The sequence below is a fragment of the Typopeltis vanoorti genome, chromosome 15 (assembly GCF_054136105.1).
Source record: "Typopeltis vanoorti isolate ZY-2024b chromosome 15, IOZ_Tvanoo_1.0, whole genome shotgun sequence".
Classification (NCBI taxonomy): Eukaryota; Metazoa; Arthropoda; class Arachnida; order Uropygi; family Thelyphonidae; genus Typopeltis; species Typopeltis vanoorti.
In genome coordinates this window covers 108555585-108568595 of record NC_143563.1, presented here as the reverse complement: position 1 = coordinate 108568595, position 13011 = coordinate 108555585, and the positions used below count along the sequence as shown (strand labels likewise).

At 33.5% G+C, this 13011-nt stretch overlaps 1 protein-coding gene across 2 annotated transcripts in view; it reads right to left on the bottom strand.

Moving 5' to 3' along the window:
- Positions 1 to 13011, bottom strand: part of Cdc27 (cell division cycle protein 27) — a 392586-nt gene that overhangs the window by 128757 nt on the left and 250818 nt on the right. The window lies entirely within an intron of this gene.

Genomic DNA, 13011 nt, shown 5'->3' with positions numbered 1-13011 from the left:
TTTTTTAAATATTTTGAATTTCTTTCTTCTTCTTTTTTTTTTTTTTATCACACCTTACCATCTGTCATAAGGTGTTCCTTTCACATGGCTCATATCTGTTGAAAGGAAAAACAATGCATTGTTTTTGCTCCATCTTCTGAACTCCTTGTGCACTGATGATCTGTTAGATTCAGAATGAAATAGTGGCATTAATAAATTATTCTTGTGTCTGTGTTTCTAGTTTCTAGTAATCATTAACATATCCTCTATTCAATTACTTCATTAAGAATAAGTACAAACAAACAGCAGAACAAGTAGCTAACCATTTCTGTCATGTGCTTTGTGGATTAAGTAGTGCAAGCAGTGTGGTTTTAATTCCTACCAAATTAAAATTAAATCACACTAATTGCACTTTTTAACATGTTGCATTCCTTAATATGTATACATATTAAAAAATTTTTAAAAATATAATGATGAAGAGTTCATAACTCTAAATAGATGGTTAACTTATAACTGCTCCTATTAGGGCAATAAGACCGTAAGGATATACAATTTTTATTTATTTTATTTTTTTTTCCTGTGACATGCCTCTTTGTAACTTAAAACATGCAATGTTTATATCTACCCACTACTGAAGAAAACATATGACCATTAAACAGTTCTGTTGCTTAGTGGGGCCTAAAAATGAACTATTTAAAAACAAGTACATTGGGAGGGAAGGGGAGGTCTTTTGTTCCACCTCTTTTATAGCCTGATATTAAAACAGAAAATGGTATAGGTCATAAATTTAAGGTAAAAAAACTATATAACTTATTTTTTGCTTTCATGTTAAAAAGTTAAATGCAGGATAAATCCAAAAAAAAAAACTGTACAACTTAAACGAATACACAACTGCTCCTATGTACAATCTCTATTAAAATAAAAATGGCGACTGAATAATTATGCTAAATAACAAATTATTTATGTGAATTCAATACTTAAAAGAAAAAAAAAACATTCATAAATGCACCTTATAGTAACAAACAATCAATAAATTCCTTGAGTTAAAAGAAACAAAGTTTTAGAAGATTGAAGAAGTAATATCTTCCCAAATGGAGATAACATAAGCCACTAGTCCTGTTCAAATTAGGCTTCATAGCTTTCTTTATAAAGCCATTAAAAATAATGGTAGCATAAGGATCCAGTCTGGAAAAGTTCAATGGTGGAAGCTTGTCATTAGATGAAGAAAGGAAAGTAGAAATGTTTCAGACAGGATAAAATGCTACATGAATGTCAGTGGCTTTAGAATTTTAGTAATATTTTCTGATAATACTCCTTTGACATATAGAAGTGGAATAAGAATAATTTCTTCTTGAGCAGAACCAGAAATCGTATCTCTATTGAAAGCTTTACTGACCAGTGTCTCATTGAATATGTTCATTAAGATTTTAACAGCCCCCATTTTTCTAATGTGAATGATGGCATGACATGATATGGTGAAAATCTTGTAGTTTACAAAGATTTTCATGTAGTTGATGGAAAATCAACAGATCTTAAAAACGATTCTATATTATTTTTGACCATCTAATGAATGCAAGAAATTAACATAAACTGGGTTTTATATTGGTCGAAGGATTTTAATAATGGATACTAAGTAAAAAACACCAACAAGTTTCGCCAACTTAGCTGTCTGGCTTCGTCAGGGTGTATAAAAGAAATACAAAACAACTTAAACTGTTCGTGAAGGAATGAACCGAATTCAACTGTATTTTTTACAAATACAGAAGAACCTGTTCCTGCATAACAACAGTTGATTATCATACACGCTTCATGCGTTTGATGTATGCATTCTTCTGTATTTGTAAAAAATACAACTGTATTTGGTTCATTTCTTCACTAACAGTTTAAATTGTTTTGTATCTCTTTTATACACCCTGACGAAGCCAGACAGCTACGTTGGCAAAACTTGATGCCGTTTAATTACTTAGTATCAATTATTAAAATCCTTTGGCCAATATATAACCGTTTATGTTAATTTCTTGCAGATCTTAAAAACTTTTATTTTCTAATGTTAACCATATTCTAAGATAAAGTATTAATCTTGGATGCAAAAGTATCCAGCTCATATGACAAACCATTTCAAATGGTGGAAAGATTGTCAGCAATATCTATACCATATCATAGGTTTGGGAAGAATAAAATATCAGTGACTTGCTTAAATGAGACTTACCTGTCAATACTCTCTGATTTATGATACATTCTGGATATTTAACAGTTCAGAAATTACACCGGCAAGTAAAAGGTACCACATCTCCTAAGTGATATTACTTCTAAACCTACATTATGATACATAAATGTTGGCACTATGAAATTTGGTGATTGATGGTTTGTTTTGTCTGAAATGGATAACATTTCAGACAAAATGTTATCCATTTCAGTTACACTTCACATTACAGACACACACAAAAGACGCAATGAATTATCTTTTAGATCTGCTACTTCTTTATCAACCAGAATACATCCATGAAGAGTCACATCATCATCCATGTCAGAAAAGTGGGGATGTCATCATCATGAAATTCCTAACATGACAGAATACCATAACAGCACTACTATTTTTAACCTGTATATAATTAGGGAAATAAAACTGAATGTGAGAATTATAGAGGTATTCCCAACTGAGTGTTCCTGGTAAGATTTGTGCAAGTATACTTGAGAAGAATTGCGGAAGAAAAGCTTGGTGAAGAACAAGCTGGATTCAGGCCAAATAGAGGCTGTCAGATCAGATCTTCACTTTACGACAAATAGCTGAAAAATCACGGGAATATAACAAAGATCTGTATTTAAGTTATGTCGATCTGGAAAAGGCATATGATGAGGTGCCAAGAGAGAAGTTATTCAATACACTACAGTTATATGGTGTCAATGGGGCATTATATCAGACAATATTTATTTGAGTTGTAAGTCAGCAGTTAGAATTGAAGGAAGTACAGGAAGATCGTTTAATGTTAAATATGGTGTCAGACTAGGATGTTCATTATTCCCTCTCTAATTCATTATCGATATGGATCATATTATGAAGGAAAGTGGTATTAAACCTGATATGAAAATTGGAGATGTTAATCAGCTCTTTGCTTTATGCAGATGATGTTATGCCTCTAAATAAATCCACTACAAGTCTGCAATTCTAGTAGCAAGGCTTATACGTTGGTTAGACATAACTGGTAATTAGCTTACGGAATTAACAACGCAAATGAAGTATATTAATTAAAGGTAACTTTAATGAATCACTTCTATATTTCGGCAACGTCACATTGCCATCTTCAGGAACATTAAGATATGGTATGTGCACGCAGGCACTAACACAAAGCAAGAAACTAATATTGTTCCTAAAGTCCTAATGGTGCCCTCTTGCAGGCTAATTTGGTAGTCTTGGCTGTTGGGCTGAAGTTCTCATAATGTAAGTCTCCCAAATTTGGGGTAGTTTAATGCACCCAAATTTGTTGAGGTTAGGAACGTTTTTTAGGGCTGCTGAAGATTCTTTGAATAATCTTTCGTATTTAAACTTGCTGCGATGAATTATTTTTGTTTTTTTCCAACGGATTTTATGGTGGGTATCTAAGGCATGGTCTGCCAGCCCAGAGCAGCTGTACTGGTGAAACCGGATGTAGTCTTTGTGTTCTGAAATCCTGATATTAGTTGTTCTGCCTGTTTGGCCAAAGTAGGACAATTTGCAGCTGCAAGGGACCTGGTATACACCAGGTAGGTCTAGGGGAAGTGGTTGGTCTTTGGTAGAGCAGATAAGGGATGCCAACTTTTTATATGGTCTGTCACAGGAAGTAAGGTCATATTTTTTGAGGATATTGGTTACTTTCTCAGAGGTGCCCTGGATGTAGGGGATGGTGATAAACTTGGTGTAATCTTTATTGTGGAGGGGGGTTGTGGTTTACTGGTTTTAGTATTTTTTGGATTTTTTTGGGGTTATAGCCATTGGCTAAGAAAGTGTTGAGGATGTGGTTTAGTTCAGTAGTCAGGGCCTTGTCATCTGAGCAGATTAATTTTGCCCTGTTATACAGTGTTTTTATAACCCCATATTATTGTGAGGGGGGGGGGGATTGCTGGTGAATGTATCGGCCAGTATGGGTGGGTTTTCTGTAAACAGAGAAAACCAAAGATCCATTAAGCTGGCAGGTGATTAAAGCGTCTAGGAAGGGGAGGGTGTTGTTTTCCTCTTTTTCTAAGGTGAACTGGACTCTGGGGTGTTGGTTGTTTAAGTGTGTTAGGAAGGAGTGGAGTGTGTCTGAGCCATGTGGCCAAATAGCAAACACATCATCCACATAACGAAGCCAAACTTTTCCAAACAGGCAGAACAACTAATATCAGGATTTCAGAACACAAAGACTACATCCGGTTTCACCAGTACAGCCGCTCTGGGCTGGCAGACCATGCCTTAGATACCCACCATAAAATCCGTTGGAAAAAAACAAAAATAATTCATCGCAGCAAGTTTAAATACGAAAGATTATTCAAAGAATCTTTAGCAGCTCTAAAAAACGTTCCTAACCTCAACAAATTTGGGTGCATGAAACTACCCCAAATTTGGGAGACTTACATTATGAGAACTTCAGCCCAACAGCCAAGACTACCAAATTAGCCCGCAAGAGGGCACCATTAGGACTTTAGGAACAATATTAGTTTCTTGCTTTCTTCCTCATTTGCTTTGTGTTAGTGCCTGCGTGCACATACCATATCTTTATGTTCCTGAAGATGGCAATGTGACGTTGCCGAAATATAGAAGTGATTCATTAAAGTTACCTTTAATTAATATACTTCATTTGCGTTGTTAATTCCGTAAACTAATTACCAGTTACAAGTCTGCAAGATTCCCTGACTAAATTGAATAAATGTTGTAATAGATATGGTATGAAGGTTAGCAATAAAAAGACAAAGACAATGAAAATAGGCAGAATCCTTGAAAATGTTAAGTGCGTTGTGAATGGAGAACCTATAGAACAAGTAAAATATTTCAGCTACTTAGGCATGATTTTTAGTGAAGATGGTAAATTATATATGGAAATAGGCAACAGAATCAACAAAGCTGGTATGGTAGGAAGTCAATTGAATAAATTCATACGGAATAAGAGAGAAATTAGTCGGAACACTAAATTAGCTATACAAGACAGTGTTTAAACCAGTTTTAACTTATAGGTCTGAGAGCTGGATTAGAAGTAAAACAATTGCCCAGACTAGAGACTGCAGATATGAGAGTCCTGAGAAAGATTAGGAGTATGACCAGATGGCATCAATGGCAATATCATATTAAAAATGAGGATATTAGGAAAGAATCTGGCATTGTCAGCATCCAGGAATGCGTTAGCAGAGCTAATCTCAGGTGGTATGGTCACTTAAACAGAATGGACGAGGAAAGATTATGCCAGGTTGGGATTTTAAGTCCAGTACACATCAGCAGGAATATGTGCATGTTATTATAAATACATGAGATGTACGAAATCAGTTTTAGATTGTTTCTGAATTGTGTGACAAGCAGTTCACAATTTGATGTAGTGCATAAAATTCTAGTTCATATTCGACACCTAGTCTGTACCTTATTTACATGGATTACACACAAAGCAAATTGTTGCTGTTCCAATAAAACAGCAGAATTCACGTGAGAATTTTTATACCTTTTCTTGTAAAAATAATTTGGTTTAGGTATGTGAAAAATTGAATTCTAGCAATTTTGTAAATTTAACTTTTTTTTACAGATAATATCATGGCTGATATTAAGAAGAAATGTGGACAATATAACATTGAATATTTGAAATACAATTTTATTCAGTTGTCCACAAACAAAACATTACCAATGTGCCTGATTTGCCAAAACGTTTTTCACATGAATCTATGAAGCCTTCAAGATTAGAAGAACATTTGACAAAAATCCATGCTGATAAAAAAGATAAGGATTTATTGTATTATTATTATTATTATTATGTGACACCTCCAGGGAGTCCAAAGACTCATCGAGGGAGGGCACCTACTTTACAACTCTCCGCCTCCACCTACCCGCTGTTACACCCTGACACCTTAAGAATGTAGAATTCCAAGCTATCATGGTGTAACATGAAGAATAAATAAATTAAAAACCCTGCATAGAAGATAACAGATGAATTGTTTAAAAGAAAAAGATATATTCTTGCATCCAATAAAATATATAAAATATAAAGGTGTTTGTTGAACTAACTAACAAAAAGAAAGAATATATTAATGTTGTAATATGATATAAAAGAGAAAATTTAACTAAATAAGACAGAAAAGGATTAGTCATAAGAGATGGTATGTGAGAGGCTAGAGATTAAAATATTAAGTAAGTTCATAGAGAAATTTTGGAAAGGGGATTAAGTTAGAGTCTAGCAAAAGAAAAACAACAGACTATCGCTCAGGGCTGATTCCCGGATTGAGACATCGTTACGGGCTTGCCGACCAAAGGACGTTTAGCAGAAAAACGTCACCCTAATTGGTCAGTGAAGTAAAATCAAGTAGGGGGCAGAGAAAAGAAGTTAAAGAGGGTGCCGTTAGGAGAGCAGGTATAAAAGGGTTGGAAACCCCCCCCCCCTCCCCACAAGGCTTTTTAGACTTTTTGAGGCTTTGAGACCTTTTTGGCTTTTGGTTTTGGTTCTGTTCCAGGAGAGTTCTTCGCAAGCTCCTTCGTATGAGTTTCACGGTGTTTTCCTGAGTGGCGAGATTGGAGTTATATCTCCGTCATCACAACACGGAAACAAAAGTGAGCGGAATTTCGGTTCCGTATTTCCTATGTAAGAAGCGAAGAATGCCATATAGTTGAGGAAAGGAAAGCATATTCTTTGTGTTTCAACTTCAGTGACAACCACGAAAAAGGGAAAGCTGTAAAGAAGTCGATATCCACGTTGAGAGTTGCACAGCCGTTATTTAGACGATTCAAAGTGTGTCCTGAATAACAAAAGGTAAAGACCGTGTAGGCATAGTTCAATTCAAAAGGGAACATAGGAGAAGTAGATTATCGGAGAGGTTATACCAGGATACTTCAATCAGAAAAAGATAGAGGCCCATATGGAAAACTCAGGAAAGAAAGGTACTGTAAATTATATCTCATGTTAACTAAGATTTGTCTGTATTAGTTATCATTATTCTAATACTGAACTGTTGAAGTGACCAAGAAAACAATACTAGAACTTTAATATCTGACAGAATATATTGAAAGTAAGCTGGCTAGTGTTAATGTTATATGAGTAATTAAGCGTCCTGAGAATTTTGCATGTCTATTATATTGCATAAGAAAGTTTAAATGTCATAGTTATGTGTTAGTGCAGTAAATGGCTTAGTTAAGCTACTTAAGTTTGGATAGTTAAATAGTGTGAATTAATCTTATATGTCCATGTCATATGAAGTTATGTGTTGAATGTGTATGGTGGCATGATTGTAATACCCATTATAGGATCATAGCTTAATTATTTATGATAAGCTAATGTCAGTTTGTAAATATTTAGAATAGCATTGAATTGAGTAATAACTAAAATTGAATTGTACTATGTTAAGGAATTTAATAAACCTTTTGTCCAATGATAAAACAATTGTCTGAAATTGCTATCCAATGCACCACTTGAAAAATTACGAACCTAATCATGCGGGAAATTAATGTGTTATGGCGGCATGATCGTAATACCCATTAATGTGTTAAGAAACGAGATAAAGTGTCACGACTGCAACATAGTTACACTTTCTGACATATTTTAGTTCTTTCTCCTTGTTTTTGTATATAATATCTCAAACTAAATATCCCAAAAGGCGCAGTATAATACAAATATTAGGGATACTAAGGGGAGAAATAACTTAGATATTAGTAAAAATTTTGGTGATATCTCGAGCATAGATAATAGTAGAACATCGATAAGCGGAAATTATTAGATAGAATAAAAATCATTAAATTGGGACACAACACCGCAACTACGTTCATTATCTACACCAGCGCTTCCCAAACTGTGGGCCGCGGCCCCCTTGGGGGCCGTAGGTTTTATTGAGGGGGGGCGTGAAATAATGCAAACAAATTTAATATGTTTTAAGACTAAGTAGATTTTTTTTATTTTAAAAGAAATGTATTTAACTTTTATTATTTATTATTTCTTTTTTGTTATTTTTTATATTTGAATGGAAAAATTCACACACTGGTGTTGCTTCACAAACTTTGCTTCCTGCGTATTTCGGCGCTTAATGAATATTAGTAAATATTGCTTATTCATATGTTTCATTTCAAAGCAGTGGTTAATTGTATTACTTTGAATGCTCTCCAGGGAAGCTCCAAATCTTCCTGTCCCTTTCATCACGCATTAGTAATCAGGGACTGTTGATATTGACTTTATATACATATCAAAACTCATTTTATATTATCACTGCCATCTGAGCTACTTTTCTGTTACCAATAAAAGTTTTGCATATACTTCACACATGAAAAAAAGCTTAAATAAGTTCATGTGGGGAGATAGTAACTCGCTTGCAGTGGTAAATAACATGCCCTCCCTAACAGCCACTATACTGCAGAGGCAATAAAAACAAGTACTTTTATTATGCCAGTGAATAAGGTATGAGGAGTCTGTGTAATATATTTCTTAACAAATAGTGCAATTAGAGACAACTGGGATAAAAACACACTAATTAATGAATCACATGTCCTCTCATACAGAAACTATGCTGTATAGACTGAAACAAAACCATATGTTGCATGGGCAAACACAATATCTAACTAAAAACTATTGTTATTAATTAGATGTGTGTGAGTTCGATTTCCCAAGGCAGCAATAAAATTCAACCGAACGTGTTAAAATTCGTAAAAGTGTTAAAACTAAGTAATATATATATATATATATATATATAAAATGAATGTTATGGCAGTTTCACATATGGAATTCAGTTGAAGAGAGTCAGCATTTCAACTCAATTGTCAGCTATGCTTTTATCTTATCTTTCGGTTGTGCGATCTTTTGTTAATACCGCACCAATCATATGCACGTTTTAATAACCTGCCTTTGCTGTCTGTTTCGCAAAGGGAGAAAAGTCACAAAAGAGAAAAATGTTCCTGGTCCAGGGATTCTCTTATTCAGGTAATATTCACTAATTTCATGTTATCAGTCTGTGGTGTGCCTGTATGTGGTGATATTATTTGATCTATTCTACGTTAAAACATTTAACCCTGAGATGGATAAGTGGATGATAAAAAATAAAAATAAATTCCCGTGAACAATCAGAAGAAGCAAAAAAAAAAAAAAAAAAAAAAAAAAAAAAAAAAAAAAAGGACTGTATTTCATATTTTACCAGAACAGCCCGCATCATCTTCAGAACCAAATGGTAAGAGCAAAAAATGTAATATATCATTTGATTTTTGCAATATTCACTGTGTATATTTTGTATTGAATATAAATACAATAAATATTATAATAATATCTCACTCTATTACGATTTTTTTCCAAGGGGGGGGCCGTGAAATATTTCAATTTTTACAAAGGGGGCCCTGACATCCAGAAGTTTGGGAAGCACTGATCTACACCAACATTTTCAAGCACTTCAAGAAAAATTTTTGAAACAACCAACATTAGCAGGTATGTTTTCAGCAGCATCCAAACTTTTTGATGATGGGTTGCGTGCCTCTTACATTTTCTTACTGATTGTTCGGGAAAACCGCATAATGTTGGTGAAGAACTAATCCTACCAGCTGTTAGTGAGGTCAATACGCTTTGTACTGAACAAGCCAGCCTCTGATATCAAGAAAATTTCTTTGTGCCATAATACAGTGCAATGAAGAAATGATGAAATGGCCCAAGATGCTGAAGATTCATTATGAGTATTTAAAAGCAACCCAGCTCTCTATACAACTTGATGAGTCTATTACCAGGAAATTAAGCCTTATTTTGTAGCATATGTACGATACATAAAAGAAGAAAAAAATTTCCAATAATTATTATTTGCTAAAAAGTTGATAACTGACACTAAAGGAGAATCAATTTTTCATGTATTGGAAGAGTTTTTTAAAGAAAAAGAAATTCCTCGGAACAATCAATATCTTGTCAGTTGCTACCGATGGTGTTGCAGCGATGATAATGTGCCATCACAGTTTTATTGCATATTTCAAAGAGGTAGTGCCAAATGTATTCACTGTACACTGTGTGATTCATCAACATTTAGTTGCCAAATACCTGAGTGATCACCTACACAGGTCATTACATTATGTAATTACAGCCAACAAAATCATTATGTAATTACAGCCAACAAAGTCATTCATTGAATGACAGATTGTTTGGACAACTTTGTATTGAAAATGATGAAGAATTCAATCGCTTGCTGCTCCATACAGAAGTTAGTAGGCTATCAAAGTGGTGCCTCTTTGAATCGATTTTATAAACTCTTTGACTCAGTGCTACAGTTATTAGAAAACATAGATGATTTTTTATGAGCCAACTTGATTAATTTCAAAAGTGACAGCTTATTTGACTGACTTGTTTAACAAATTTAATGAAACAAATCTACAGCTCCAAGGAGATGAGCTGAATTTAATAAAAACAAATCAAAACTTTGTACAAACGAAACTTAGGATGAGGAGAATTCAGCCAGTTTCCTAATCTATCAACAGTGGAAAAATGTGATGAAGACGTGCTCAGTTATTGTTAGTACTTGGAGGCTCTTCATTGTGATTTCAACACGATTTAAAGATATTCTTGAAATGAAAATACCTAATTGGGTTTTGGAGGACCTGTTTTCAAGTACAAACACAGAAGAATCTTTACAATTACAAGAACTGATAGAAGTACAACAAATGAGCAATTGAAATTAAAATTCAAAAATGGGCTACCAACGGTTTAGTGCAAAAGCAGATGCCCATACTTTATCCAGGATTGTGGGCTGTAATAAAAAAAAAAAAGTTTTTAATCGCATTTCCATCATCATATTTAGTGGAAAATGGGTTCAGTGCGGTCACAAATCTTTTAACTAAAAAAAAAGAAAGAAAAAGAAACTGACTGCAAAAAGCTGATCAAAGTGATTTAAGAATGCTGCTGACAAATATAGAGCCAAATATCAATAACTTGGTAGCAGCTCACCCTTCTGTTGGATTCTGAATGAAGAGAAATTTAGATTATTAATATTCCTTTCAGAATCCAACATAATCCACCATGGCAAAGGCTACAATTGTAAATATTATTTTATGTAAATCTCTTGTTATAAATTATTATTCGTGTAATTGCCTTGAGTTTATTTATTAAGTTTTATTAATTAATCTAAAATATGTGTTAGCAATAACAGAACTCTGTATTAAAATATCACTCTATTTTATTTATTTCTGATTTAATATTATGAGGAATTGTATATATAAATTTGATATGCCTTATGTGAATTATAATATTTTAGTTTTTATTTTATAGACACCCTGGAGGTGTCAAATAATAATAATTATTACCAGTATGTATAGGTATAATGTTATGCAATACTTCTGTTTTTATTTTATTTAGTTTGTTACTATGAAGACGGGCGAGAAATAGCTGACACGTGCATGAATGGCAAGATATTGTATTGAACGGAGAGAAGGAATTGACATAAACAGAGCATGAGAAACATTTTTGGCGGGAAAATAGAGGGGAGGTATATAAGCCAAGAGCGGAGAAAACTGGGGCTCTTTTCTCTATCAGGATGGACCACTCAGGGATAGGAGAGCATTTTAGTATAGCACAGGCAGACGAGGAAAATACGGAGTAGCAGAAAAGGAATAAAAAGGATTGCTGTAACTAGAACCTTAGTGCTGTAATTAAGCTATTAAATTGTCGGGAAAGTATTAAGCAACTGAGAATAATTCTAGAAGTTAAAGAATTACTGCATGTTCCATTAGTTTCATGGAATTTTAACAGAGTGCTGAAATAATCAAATAGTATTGAGGAAGGAACGAGCATTTTCCTTTATCCAAATACGTCCATACATGTAAAGTGCGACCGTTAAAAGTTCAGTTATCATTGAGAAGATTTATTCTAATTAGTGCTGCCATAGTGTGCTAAATAAATACAGTTATTAAGTGAGCCCATAGTGAAATTGATGAGCAAAGGATTTACCCGGTAAGAACTGTCCATTTATGTGTTACTTCAGTGCAGAAATATATGTGTGATTCCTCCTGTTATTCCCCACATTAACTATAACATTTTTTGCTGAAATCAGCCAGAGTAAGAAGTAAAGGTGTATACTTGTGAAGCAGTGTTGTTGCCACCATTAATGTATTGAAACTTTGCTGACTGTGTGATAATAGTAAAGATTGTTATTAAGAGATTTTGTGATATTGAACTCTATTAGAAGTTAATTCAATGTTGTGGAAGCTGTAAGTTTGACAGCAGTGATCATAGATTGAATCTATAAGATGTTGTGACCTGTATGCTAAGATATTTATATTATTTTCTTGTCAGAGTTGAGCTTAAGTGTATATTATATGACCCTGAATTAAATGTTTTGTTTTATTGATTTTAAATTTGTGTTTGCCTGAATCTTGTTTATTGCACCGTTCATAAAATTATCGGACCTAACGGGAGCCTTAAAATTAAGAGATAAACTCGGCCTGTATAAGAAATAAAGTTACTATAAAAAAATTAGTTATTGGTTGGTTCCACTATATTCTGATAGACTAATCTAGATATAGAGTGGCACAGTCTAAAAATATAAATTAGTAATCAGCCAGCAACTAATTACTTGTTTAAAAACAAAGTTAAAACAAGATGGCGGATCGAATACAAGGAAGTAAGATGATCCAACACTTCTCATTAGGATTGTTTTTAATATTACTGAATGTTATTTGCTATTTTATATGAAATTTTTACATGTACAATTTATGTTTGTATTCTTAATTTTAATAGTGTTATTAAATTTTCTGCTCCAATTTGTCCTATGTTTACATGCAATTTATGTTTCTTTTGTTGATTTCAATAAATAGTTTTCAAATTTCAGTTACAAGGTGTCTTATTTCCAAACTTCAAAAATCTCTACTCGATACATAATAAA